Here is a 14,079-nt window from a genome sequence, read left to right on the forward strand (position 1 = left end):
ATAATGGGCCCTATTTGCTACTGGCTGGACTGTATCTTCCTACCAAATTTTCACACAGAGGTCTTTTTGAAAAGGAGGGACTGTTTCTTTTAAGAAAGAAATACAAGATTCCTCTTTTGTTCAAACAAGACTCAAATACAGTCTCCTCCTAGAAAAGCATAGTTCAGCCATCGAACAATGTGTTAGCAATAGCTTAGCTACACTGGCTTTGTGCTCACTGGGGAATTTCCCAGAAAAAGTCAAACTGCAGAAGCCAAGCTTAACCTTGAGTCTGGCTGCTCAACATTTTTTAACATCTTTTCAAGTATCTAGCTACTTGTTCAAGCATCTAAATCTTAAAAAAAAAAATCTGGCTATAAGTTAAAAAAAGCTTTACTATCAGAAAGACAAATCTGGTATCACAACCAAAAACCCTCCTTTCCTTAAACTGTTCCTCATATTGAATATTGATACATTTGATGCACTTAAGTAAATTAGATACCATTGGTATGATGAGGAACAAAGTGGTACTGACTAAACACTCAGACTTCATGAGCTCCTTAGGCAGAAAAAACCCTGGCAAAGCTTAAACTGCACTTCCTCAAGAAACTAGAGAATATGATAAAGAATCAAATATACAAATGACGATTTTTATTAGATCTCTAATAAATAGGTGTTGATGGGGGAAAAAAAAATTTCAAACACTCAGAAAGTAACTTGACACTTGAGTGCTAAAATGCAGTTTTCTCTCTTTGTCATCATTACAAACCTGTCACACAACAAACAATGAGGATAAACCAACACAGGTCTAGGCTTTCAGCTCCAGATCAGTAGCATGCATGCCTTCATAGCTCAAGGGTTGGGAAAAAAGCTGAAGTTTACATCTACTGAATATGTTTCAAGATACGCTATATTTATAGTGGGTAGCCAGAATTAAACCAAGTCTATAAATACTTAAATCATTTATGAAACTGCAAAAGACTAAACATAATGCAAATGACAGCCACTCATGCAGAAACGTACATCCCCTTTTAGAGGCTTTCAGCCATCCAGGTGATGAGAAACAAGATACTAATTCAGACAACTCAGACAACTCCTCTGAGCCCAGTGAGGTGGAAAGGACTTCAGCTCACGTGCACCTCTTCAGAAAAGAGTGGCACCCTTACTGAGCTGTTTGGGAAGAGCTTGTTTTAGTAGGGTCTTTTTGCCACAGACTCATACAACACCTAGTGCAACGATACCTCGACCCATTAACCAGTCTCCTAGGACCTATCCCAACTCCACTCTCACTACCAATGAGCAGAAGTGGAACTACTTGGGTAGCACCTTGGAATTCAAAATAATCTTGTTCTGGAGCACTCAGAGAGGTGCTGGTTTTGTTTGTTTGTTTTTGATAAGTTTTATGGTTGGCTGATCAAATGGGAGGAGATGGCAAGCACACACCCTCCTCCCTTAGCAGTCAGGCAAGTATCACACAAGGCTTAAAAGCTTAATGTGCATCAGTTTCATGAAGTTATCTGTGATGGTCACTCACAGACTTTATGGATCGTGATTATTATTCTATGAATATCAACTATGCTTACATATCCTTAAACAAACTTTTCCAGATCGAGCATTACACTCAATGGCAAAGAAATTACCAGGAAACACATTAATTTTGGTAAGAGGATACCGTAAAAAGAATTCTGCAGTTTTATGCACTTTCTTAGCTTGAGAAATATTTTTAAAGGATTGATTTTACGCCCTGCCTCTTTGATTTGCAGCTATTGATATACATCTGTGCTGCACCACTTCCATCTTTTAGTCAGAAACTGATAAATCTATCGTCAATCAGAAAAGAGTAACAGCTAATTTAATAGGTTCAAAACATAACTTACTTCATGGGATGTCAGGGCACCTTTCTGTCACTGAAAGGTAGACATAATGTTCCACTTGCATAAATTTTAATTAAAAAAAAAAGCCAACAGAAAATAATCTGAAACACACAGATATACACATCAGATTTCCATTCTCTGTATCCGTGTTACTTGTAATAAGTAACAAGTCTGGTTACTGATCATGTCTGGTCTAGATCAGACCAGAAATAAATCTTGCACTGCTCTTGCCAAGGACGGATCTGTGAGGTCCCTGGTACTCCTCTGCCAGATCTCTCATTTCTCTACCTTTCCTAGTGTCTCTGGTAAGAGGAGCAGCACACTGGGGCAGCTTCCAGTCATAAAGGCAGTATGTATAATCTAGGTGCCCCTACAGAGCTAGAGGCAGTACACTACTTCCAATAGAGCAGACTTTTGCAAAATTACTCAAGTATCATAAAAAGCTAACAAGGTAGCTCTGGCTTAGAGAGGTAGTGTCTCTTTAAGAAAGTGTAAAAACTCTCTTATAGGTAGAAATAACTGGCTTTTAAACGAGAACGTAACACAAGCCACTTCAGCATTATTTTACCAAGGCTGTAAAGAGCTCTCCAAGGCTCATCTCTGGTAATTGCATCTTTGCAAAGCACAGACAAGCGGATGCAGAATGATTACTGCTAATGTGCTACCCAGACAGCTCTGATGGGCACAGGTAGCTTTCCCCCTTTCACTGTTCCTGCTTGTTGTCCTTTGGCTCCACACAGAGCTCTGCAGAACCAAATTCTGCGCTCAGATTATGCAGGTAAAGGAAGATTCAGAGACAGATGAAAAGTTTTTTCATGGAGCAAGGAAAACGGTTTAAAAAACTACTGGAACCCAGATGGAGAAGCTGCATTTAATGCAAGGATAATTCCAGAGTAAAAATCGCATAACCTTTCTCATCAGTGGAAGATTAACAGAGGAATTCGGTTCCTAATGAAGTCATCCAGCCCCCAGACTCCACTGGTAAATCCCTTCTTGTCATCTTTCACATTCAGCTCTGACTCATCTGCAACAAACATTTCAATCCCTAGCCTATTCCTTTTTTTCTCCATTCTTTTTGCAGTAGGTTAAGTATATACTTCATAAATGCAATAAAGGGGATGGTGGACTATAGGTACACAACACATTTGGACGGTATCATGAAGAGACACACCTGAATTAGCTTTAGGGAACTTAAATACCTGTGTCAATGAACCCAATACATGCACATACCTCAGTGCTGGCTAACCTGTAAAGTATTTACACTGTACAGTCCACGCTGAGGCTTGTGCCACTGCAGCTTCACTGTAGATTACCTAGACTAAAGCAAACTTTGCTAGATCCAAACGTGCTACAGTCCCACCTCCAGTCGCAGTGCAGCTGTGGGGAGAGAGGTGATGAAGGGGCTCCTCTTTTCGGGAGCAGCAGCCAGAACTGAGCTCCAGCTATGGAAGGGTAACGCATCCACAGAGCAGAGGATCTGTGCCTCTGCACAGAGGCAGGGTGACAGTGAAGTCCTTCAAACGGAAACAAGGATGGATGGTTAATTTAAACTATTAGGCCCTGAAGTACTCAGTTTGGCATGAACTTTAATTGTAATGGCTGTGGCTTTTAGACATCAAAAGAGACTCAGAGGCCTGAAAGCTTCTATGCTTTTCTCAGGAAATCAATTATTTTAATAAAAGATGTCATCTTTCCAGGTTTTATCATTATTTCCTTGATCTATATAGCACCAAATAGCCAAGTTCTCTACGAGAGATTCTTCTAAAGATTTCTCTTTAACAAAAGCAGCTACAAAATTTCCTGTTTTCTAGTTGAGAAACAGTTTCTAGTTTAAAAATAAACCCTCCTTTACAGAGTATCTTTTCAACTACGTTGTGTGACCAAAAAGTCAAAGTTATTACGCTATTTCACTGTTCCATTCAATAAGAAAATTATGACCCTACTATATAATTATGCCTAAAGAAAAGGTGGGTTATAATTCATGAAATACAAAATAGAAAAAAGTTTAAGAATCACCTCTTGTTTGATGAGAACAATACGAGCATCTTCCTGATCAATTTTCTCACACATATTCACCACACATTCACCTTACGACATACTCACTAACCACACGTACATCATAGCTGTGTAACAGAATATTGTTTTCTATACATTTGTATCAGCCACTGAGTGGCAGCAATTCCCTCATACCTAAATCTGAATTACGAGATGCAGGATGAAAATTTCAAAGTATTGCTAACTCTTAATTCTTTTATGCTACCTCTAAATTATTTTATGTTTAGCATTACCTATAACCATACAAATGATGCCTAGTGAAATATCTTCTTATGTGCTTCAATTTTTAAACTGTCAAAGTTTCAAAAGTTATCTACTTTATTCTGATAATCATATTTCCTTAAGGAAGTTTGCCATATTCAATTTTACAAAAAGATAACTTTGAGTACAGCTATGTGGGTCAAGGAAATTGAAAATGCCAGCATTTAATCATTTCTTAAACTAAAGCACAGACCTGTATTTTATTATGAAACCCAAGGTGAGGGGAGGAAACTTTAAAAAAAAAAAAAATCTAAATCTATGTTTTGCAGCTTTATGTTTGCTTCTTTCCTCAGTATTTGTAGGTTCCCATAGTAGTGTCTTGGGGTGACTGAAATCTATCAGTCCAAAGACAAATACCTGATTTTTTAATACAGACATTTTCAGGAACTAGAACAGGAAATGCTGCATATACACTTTTTAAAAAAAAGTTTATGAATTATTGCTTAACCACTTAAGAAGCACTTCATAGTCTCTTGTTCAGAAAGCTGTATTGGTCATACTTGGTTATAGCTTCCTATTTGATGAGTACAGTCCTGTATGGCATTATTTGACAGATGGAAAGCCGAAGAGGTTATTTGCTGGCTTATTACACCATTAATAGACTAATGACTGTAGAAGGCCAAGGCCCAGATAAGATTTAAAAGAAACTAAACGCACAAGTGCATCCAGGATTTTGCCACAGTCTATTTGTAGAGATGTCAAATGTTCAGGCTTTAAACGAGTCTATAAAATTAGGAAAAGATCTAGTATGAGAATCAGTTATCCCACACCTGCCTTCTCTGCAGATTCAGTTCTGTCCTCGGAAGCATCCAACTGTCAAGTGACGGGCTGCAGGGCAGTATCATCCTTGCACATAAATCTGCAAGAGCTCCTAGGTCCAGATTAACACTCTGCTCTGCACTACCTGAATAAGCTAGAAGTGAAGTGGTGCAACAGTCAGAGCCCACAAGTAAACAGATGTCGGATGTAACCACAGAATGCCATAATTCAATTATTTTAATATTTCATACCCTAATGCAAACGGGGAATTCTCTAGCAATGAACTGAAAATTGTTTTTTAAGAGATGCATGCTTGGCACATACACAAAAGCAACAGGCATTCCTGCTCCTTCGTTTCTTATTGTCTGTTGCCATTCAGCTGGAAACCTGGCCATTTAAAAGATCGTGCATTGTACCTGCTTCAAACTCACTGTCGTGAGGGGGGCAGAAAGAGTATCTGTTGGGCGGGGAAAAAGGGTCGGTATTATCAAACTTGGTATTTCTGCTACGAGGGAACTCCGTGTTTCTGTCACGGACCACACGGATCTCGTTACCGCCCCACGCGGGGCACAACCCTCTCCTCCCGCCAACGCGCCCGCGGTGCCTCCCGTCCCTCTTCTGCCCGGAGCCCGGCAGACCTTCCCGCTGAAGGTCGCGCTTCCTCGCGGACCGAACGAGCCGGCCCCATCCCGAGCACCCCCGAGCTTGGCGACGGGGACGTTTCGGCGCACATAGTCCGCGGCCGGGCCAGCGCCGGGGCTCAGCCGGCTCCCAGGGCTCCCGCCGCACCCCCCGCCCCGGGGCGCGGAGCCCAACATGGAGGCGCGCCTGACGAGGAAGCCCCGCAGCTGCCGGCGCCCCGGTGCCGGAGGCAGCCCCGCCGGCTCCCGCCCCACAGCCCCACCGGGAAGCACTGCCCGGCCCGCCCGCCCCTCACGCCCGACCCGCCGGGACACACGCCAGAGCGAAGGGCTGAGCCCGGCGACGGCCGAGCCGGGCGCACCTCTCCCCGCCGGGAGCCCCACGGAAGACAGCCGGGCCGGAGGGAGCCGGAGCCCGTGTCGCTTCCTCATTCACCCCGCGCCAGGCGGGGCAGGAACTGCCGAGCGGAGGGAGCCCCCGCGCCGGGGGCAGGTATCGGCACTCACCCGCTTCCCGGGAGCCGTCGGGGGCCGCGGCCACCGCCGAGTGTCGGGCGCTGCCCCGAAAGAGAGCGAGAGAGTGAATGAGCGAGGGAGGGACCGAGTGGGTCCCCCCGCCGCCACGGCCCGGCCCGGCCCGGCCCGGCGCTCCCCGCCCCGCGCTCTACCCACGGGGCGGAGCTGTGGGGCGCAGCTACGGGCCGCGGGCTCACCTGCTGCTGCCGCCCGCGCCGAGCCCGCCCCGGAGGTGCTGAGGCAGCGCCGCCTCTGAGCCCTGAGGGGAGGCGGTGGGTGGCGGCGCCCTGTCCCTCGGACCCCTCGGCCGCCCAGCGCGGTCCCTTCACCTCTTTTCTTCGTTCCTGTGTCTCGCCGGAGGCAGCCGCGTGTGGAAGTGCCTCAGCCCTCGCCTCCGCGGTAGCCCGGGGAGCCCCGGGCGCCAGCGCAGCGTACCGCACCGCACCTTGGCGGGCAGTCTGGCTGGAAGGGCTCCCGCCGCTCCCTGGCGCGGCCCTGAGCTGGGGAGGCCGCGGCCAGAGCAGTGTTGGTGCTGCGGGTAATGGGCCGCGTTTGAGACGAGGAAATGACTTTTTAGGGTGTGGGGTTTTTTTGGGGGGGTGTTTTTTTGGTCCACTGGTCGCCGAGACACGAAGAGCATCTGGTTTGAGGAGCCGGAGCTCGGCTGGTGAGCGCTCGAGTGTGCCCCTGCACAGTGGGGAGCAGCACTGAAGTTTCCTCACCCCTTTATCACGCATTCCCTTGTAGGCTTTTTAAAAAACTGTTCTTTGGTGGCTTAAAAGCCATGGATGTTGCTTTAATAATGGGGCCAAAGCCGAGCAGGCTGCAGCTCTGTGAGCACTGCCGTCACCCCAGCGGCTTTACCGCAGAGATGGCCCTTCCTCATGCGCCCAAACTTAGAGGCCTTCACAGGGCACTCAGGGTCCTGGCCAGGGATTTCCCCCAGTTTGAGTTATGTGGGTTGGTTTTTCTTGAAGCCTTTGGTACTGTAATTGTCGGCGTTAAAATGAGATGTTTTAGGGATGGGTTGCAGCACAGGAACATATGAAGCGTAAGAACCAGAGAAAATGCCACCATGCTCCTGTAGGAATCCAAAGCAGACCTTTGTAGTTGTTTTTTAACTCAGACAGGTCAGGTGTAATTACTCTCGTGTTTTCATCTTAAATGATCTCATTCTGCCCTAGCTGAAAACAGTGATGAAACTCCCTGTGTTTTTTTGTGATGCTGTGGTAACTGTAGGCATTTCTCCAGGCAGGTGCCAGGCCATGGTGTGCAGCTGAGGGTGTCAGAGCATTGCTGGGTGCTGTGACCTGGCTGTTAAATTGCTACAAAGTCATCTCTAAAAAGCCAAATTCCACCTGTTTGATATCCAGCTTCTTTCCAGAGCATTTCACTTGATGTTCATAAGGTAATGTGGAAGTTCCTCAAGTCTGACATCAAATCTGAAACGCTGTAATGTGTATATAAATCAGCCTTGTCAATAGTTTCTTTATATATGGAGAGTTTAATTTGAAGTAATTTATTTTAAAACAAAATTACCATCAGCTGAGAGCTCTTGTGGATATAATGATAATCACAGTTTGGGTGCAAGCAGTGTAACGGAGTTGTTTTGGGCCATTTCCTTTTTACTTCTGCTACAAATTAAACTATGTAGTATTTTATACAGATGCTTGTTCTTACGCATGTTTAAGTGTGATTTCTTTTTTTTAAATTGGAAACTATAAATAGTATTTTCCTGCTTTGGGACAGAATATCATCTGATTAACTGTAATGCTATAATAAATTGCATGAGGACCCTCATTTAAAATCACGTAGATTGCTGTTACACTTAAATCCGAGGAACTTTATATGCATGAGCAATTCATGAATGTTATGTTATAAAAACAAAACTAAAACTAGTTTGAATGAGAGAGGAAAAAGCAGAAGCTAGCTGTGGCTAAGCATTTTTCCTAATTTTGATACTTTCAGTGAAGTTTGGCAAAACAGAAAGTGCTTTAAAATGCATTTCATTTAATTTCATGTTCTTTGGGCATTTAATGGAGTGTAAGTGGTCAGAGAGAGTCCATTTTGGTTTGTGGCCTTACCATATAATGTTGCAGGGAGCCATTTGTTAACTGCTGTTGCATTTCAATTATTTAGAGCATCACTTTAGTCCAAGTCTTTCTGAAACAAATAGTCTCTTCTCTTTTGAACTGTGAACATTTCACAATGCCTAAAGAGGTTTCTGTCATGTCTTTGTTCGGTCAGTCAATGGGTTCAAGTTGAATTAGGACTGAGTAAAAATGTAAAAATTTGATCCACAGGAAATAAAATAGAGGATCTTCTCAATACAGAAATGTGGCTTTAGAAACTTCAGGTGTTTTCTGGTATTGAGACTTTCTTGCTGACTGATTATTTTCTGTAATTTTGCTTTTAAAACTCAGCAGTGCAAAACGCGTGGTAGTGCTCTTACAGTTGGAAATTGTCTTTCATCAGAATAGATTCTAATGCAGCTCAGAAAGCTTTAACACATTTTAGAGGCAGTGGAGTTGACAAGGGGATGAAAATCGGTTCTTGCTGAACAGCTTTTTGCAGCGCTCTGTGTCAGCTTCTAGGTAAATGGTGCAGGATGCTGGATTTCATTGAGATTACAGGGTAACTATTGGAAAATAAAAGGTCAGTCACAAAAACAGGGATGTGGAGAGGGACAGGGGCAGAGGGACGTGGGCATGACTGACTGTGATCGATTTTTTTCTGACATGTGCCTTTAGATATTTTGTTTTAAACCAACTCAAGACTCTCTTCTTTTTACATTTCATCTCTTGGGGAGCTGGATAGACAGCACAATACCTCCCAACCCCCTAGTAAGGCACTGCTTTTGTACAGGAAAACTACCAGGGCCTCCTGCAGCTGGATTTTTCTCTTGAATTTTCCCATCCAGAAAACCTGCATTGCCTGGGGCTACTTAATTTTTGCGATATGACATGATGATGGGAAGGGGTGATGTGACTTTGAGCCCTTTCACATGCATGGATTTAAAAAAAAAAACTGAGAGAGAAAACTCTCTGCAGCAAATGTAAATGAAAAATTTGTAGTGGAAGTTAAGAACTTGCTCCCTGAAGATTTCAGAGCTAGACTGGCACAAAACAATTTTCCAGAAGTGTGTAATCACCTTTTGTGAGTTGAACCACTATATCTACGGTACCTGTAATCTTCAGCAGACAAACCTGATTTTAATTCTGATGGCATATTTGATTTTTGTGAAATGATTATGCAGAAGTGTCATTTCAGAAGAGAAAAAATCATAGCAGTTATTGCCAAGTTCTTTTTCACAGTCCTGCTTTGTAACAGGACTTCATTGGTCTCTCTTTCCCAAGCCTAACCACCAAATGCCTGCTCTCATTTCCTCTTTTCTGATAGTAGTGGGGATGTGAAAAGAAGAGTCTGGTGGTGATGGGGGTTTCCACCCATTACCTTCTACACTGGTCTGTGGTCTACTGTGTAGATACACATTTTGAACATTATGTATTGTCACTTATTCAGGCTTTTCTTAAGGTTGAGGTCAAAGGCTTGCGTTCTCTGTAATGCTTTTCCTCCAGTTTTTCATGCTTTTCTCCTTGAAGGACATGAGCTCCTTATGGATTAGCAATGACATAGATACTGAATTTGGTCATATGAAGGTCTGGCTGCCTTATACATTTGAACTGATGTCCAAGTGAAACAGAAATTAGCCTTTCTTTTCTGAAGTCTTGCAACTTTAGAGATTCTTTTGATAATTATATAAATTAATTTCTACTGCTTATCTTTGCAGGTTTTATATTGACTATGGAAGGGTTTCATCTTTGTATTAGTCAGCATGCCATTTATTGTGGCTTGCAGCTGAGTCAGTCTTTCCTACTTTTTAAGGGTTTGCTTCTGTGCATGTTGCAGGTGAGCAAGCCGTTGTGCCTGCATGGAGCTGTAATTGGGTCAGGAAGGCTAACTGCAGTTGAGACACTGTGGTTAGGCACTACATCTAGGAGGAGCTATCATCTCTATTTAAATTTATTATTTTAGAACTTGCAGTTGCATAATGTTCTGTGCTTAGTAGAGTTTAAATACAATTATGGATTTCTTTCTTTTTTTTCTGAAGGATGAGATGTGTGTTAGTCAACGGTTCTGGGGAAGAATCTGATGTCAGATGCAAGCATGCGAATTTCTACATATTTGTATAAGCAACTTACTGCAGAGTGGTTTTTGTTATCAGATGTGAGTCTTAAGAATTTGAGATTAAAACTGAGATATGCTTTATGTCCCAACCATGCTGCAGTTTTACTCATTTGAAGGAACTTTTATATATGATTCACTTATAAAGCAGGCAAGAAGATAGTTTCCTGACAGTTTTGCTGAGATGCCTGCCTACAGCATTGCCAATTCTTGTGATGTTTGATGTTTTTAAAGCCCTTGAGAAATAATTACATTAAAATCTTGGGCACTTTTCCTCTTTTGTAAATAAAATATATTTTATGTGTTTGTATAGATGATTTGCAAATGTAATCTAGGAGTTTCTAAAAGATTTGAAATCTGGGCTCCATATAAAAGGAATCAAAAAACTTCTCAAGGTCTTACAAATACCCCCCTGCTGCCTTCTTTTGTTGAGGGTAGGAGACAGATTCCCCCATTTTGAGCATTTGAGACTGTAGTAGTAGACTTAGTTTAATCTATGTTTTTCAGAAGAATTTAAATTTTAAAAATTATTTTGTGGTATTTACTGCACACACCCCCTTACACTGGGTTTCAACATGCTAGCTGCCAGTTGATTTTAGCAATGTAAGTGTTCTACTTCCTCTTATGATATCTTTGCTTTGCAAACTTACTATGACGGTAGAACACGGAAGTGTATGCATTGGTGCAGTTTTCTGACTCGCCACAGTCCTATTCGTAGTTGGTTTTATATTTCTGTGAATACTGAAGAAAACTGTGCTGCGAAAGAACACAAGCATAGTTTTTTGATTTCTTGGTTTGTTTTTAAGCTCTCTGTTGAAGCAATTCCATTTAATTTTTAGTGTTCACGTAAGCTTCAGGAGATTAAAATCCTGTTCTTGTACAGAACAGAAGCACCATAGAGGGAGACAATTCACACTTACGTCTGCTGGCTTGGGCAAGGGGGAGTGATGGTTAGGTTTTTTCCCAAATTCCTTTTGATTTGCAGCTGAAGTTGTCTCATCAATCAATGAGAACAAGCTGGAGACCATCAACTCAATTAATTTAGGCTATCACACGACTTCAGCTGGTAGAACCTTATGCTTTTGCTGCTCACCTGAGAGGAATGAAGAGTCCCAGCAACTACCGTGCAATCACCTGAAGCATACAAATCTGCTGGATATGGCTTTTGCTTTAAAGGTGATGTTTTAAGGGTGTCAGGTATCGAGAGCTCTAACATTCATGAAATTCTGTCAAACGATAGTATCTGATGAAATTGTAAGATATTGGGATAATGCACATAGGTTTTGTTTGATGTTATCCCTATCTCATTCATGGGTATTTCCAGGGACTGCAGTTGTGTTCATTGTGAATCTTGGAGGATTAGAACACGAGGTTAAAGCCTGCTGGTCAGGCTGCTGGTCTGTTACTTACAGTGGCAGCAAGGTGTGGCTGTTGGGGGAGAGCAGGTGAGTGTGGCTGCTCTCTGCTGTGTGCTCCTGTTGTACTTTACCCCCATCTGCCGTGCTTTTGGCAGTGGGCAGCAGGGAGGGGAAGGACTGCGGCTGTCCTGCTCCATCTTCAGTGAATGGGCAGGCCATGCAAGGCACAGTCAGGGGACCTGTGGTACCTGGACCACCCCACCCCTGGGACAAAGGGCTAGTGTTGTTTTTCAGATTGTTGTCATATGGTCAGAAGTTATTAACTAAAGGTTCTCTTTCTTTTTATCAGTGTAACTGATTATCCAAAAACGCAAACCGCAATGGCATTAGTGTGGGGTTTTTTTTTTGTCTCTTAAAATGCTTTAGCTATACTATCAGACTGTGCAAACAAGAACCTGTATCAGTCCCACGCTGTGACTGGAACAAGGCTTTGTTTGCAGAAAGAAAAATATGTCCTGTTGTGACCTGGTGTGAGGATATGGGAGCACCTGAATCCTTATTTCATTGGTCAGTTGTGTAATTTTAAGGCATAGATTGACCACTGCAAATGAACAGTTTGCTTTTGGCAGCTAGTGCTACTAACATTTAATTCTCAAATATTCATTCTTTTCTACTTGGGCTGTAGGCTTAGGTATTTTTTGTTGTTAAAGTTATGATTAATAATGTTGTTTTTGTGTCTTCCAGGCTGTCCATCTTAACCAATCTAATTGCCTGTACTCAGGCCTATATTATTTAAACTATTATTGTGTTATGATAGTCATTTAGTGGGATTTATTTTTATTGGTTCAGCAAGTGCTGCTACCAAAAGCCAAGCACAGTATCAGTGAAACAAGATAGTATGTGAAATAAATCCTAATAAACCTTTAAAATGAAAGCAAACATCAATAATGAAACTACAGACTGTGTGTGTTTGCACAGGAGGAGGGTGGAAGATTGGAGTCACCTGCCCTAGGCATGTCACAGTTCTGTTTAACCACACAGGTTAATTTGGTGTAGTTAATGTCTCAGGTCATGGCATAGATGTTGAGTCATGCAACTTCAGAGAGAGATGTCAACATGCCTCTCTCCCCCACATTGCGTGGTGGTTAGAGAGAGAGCGTTTGGTGGAAATACTTCTGCATTGAGCTTGCCAAATAATGGGTGAACCAAACTTGTATTACTTGTGTTTGTTTACTGCTGTTGGTAGCAGGGTGAAGGGCAGGATTTGACACCACCATTTAAAATCTGGTAAAATAATAAAGATACTGAGAATATTTATTCTAGTTTTTAGTAATAGGCTAAAAATTGATTCTTTCCCTGAGGACTTAACTGTATAAAAATAATTTGGGGCTGCTAGCAGCAGAATTGAAGAGGAAAAGCCCATCTGCAGCAGAGCTACTTTGCAGACGTGTCTGAAGATAGGTTATATTGTTAAAGGCACTAGAGCCAGTAGCCCAGACATATTTCCTGAATAAATTCTGCTGCATGTCTGACCTGCTTGCAACTGAGGCATTGGTGTAACTCAGCAGTCTGTTGTGTCTCTTGTCAAACTAGTTAATTTGTGAGAGCGTTACAATTCTTCTATTCAAAAGAGGCTGTAGAGTTGCTGCTTTTTGATGCAAGTTATGGTGTCTTGTGTCTGCCGAATTCTGATGTGTGGCCTGGTTCTTCTGCACTTGGAAAGTGTTTATGGGGTCACACCCATGTTTCTGGTTAGTGTTGATCTGACCTTATATGTGTTTAAAGGTAATACCACTTGGAAACATTTTTAAGTATATACAATTTAAGTCAGTTGGTCTGTGAGCCCTTTTATTTTTGTAAATTAATTATTTTATGCATAATTAAATATCCTACTATTTATATAATATGAGGTATAATTAAAAATTTTATTATTTATGTATTTTATGTTCTACAACACACCTGAATGTCTAGGATGTTTTAGTAAGCTTGGTGTCCTAGACCACCACAGATACTTTTTTTTTTCCAGTCTGATATTAAATATGATTCACTATCTGTCATTCTCATGATTAAAAAGGTGCCTGTGTTTTTTGTGACAGAAAGATAAATGGAAGAATGATTCAGATGTTCAAATATTAACTAGCTGCCATTGCATGCTGTCAATACGGTAAACTTTACTGTATTGCTAAGGTCAAATAGGTGGGTTTTTTTTATTGGTCACACTCCTCCAATGGTTTTGATTTGCTTGAAGATAAGAACAGAACATTTAGAGGGATGGATTTGCCATATTTCGAACTACTTTTACTCTGCAGAAGTTTCAGGAATGTGTTTGGAGGCAATTTTTTTTTTTTAACATTTCTTTACTTTAGACTGTAGGAAAGGATATATTCTACATGTAGATTTAGAACTGTAGGGAAGCTTTTATTAGCTGGTTATACAGAGGATGCCAGTGAT

At 42.1% G+C, this 14,079-nt stretch overlaps 1 protein-coding gene across 2 annotated transcripts in view; it reads right to left on the bottom strand.

Annotated features, from left to right (window-relative positions):
* The window catches only part of PRKCD (protein kinase C delta), a 69,051-nt gene extending 62,919 nt beyond the window's left edge, over nt 1–6,132 (bottom strand). For both annotated transcript variants that reach the window (XM_068408575.1, XM_068408574.1), the window contains exon 1: nt 6,077–6,132. The gene's annotated coding sequence lies outside the window, so the exon portion shown is untranslated. The remainder of the gene's footprint in view (nt 1–6,076) is intronic.
* Between the last annotated feature and the right edge of the window lie 7,947 nt (nt 6,133–14,079).

This window comes from Nyctibius grandis, chromosome 10 (genome assembly GCF_013368605.1).
Source record: "Nyctibius grandis isolate bNycGra1 chromosome 10, bNycGra1.pri, whole genome shotgun sequence".
Classification (NCBI taxonomy): domain Eukaryota; kingdom Metazoa; phylum Chordata; class Aves; order Nyctibiiformes; family Nyctibiidae; genus Nyctibius; species Nyctibius grandis.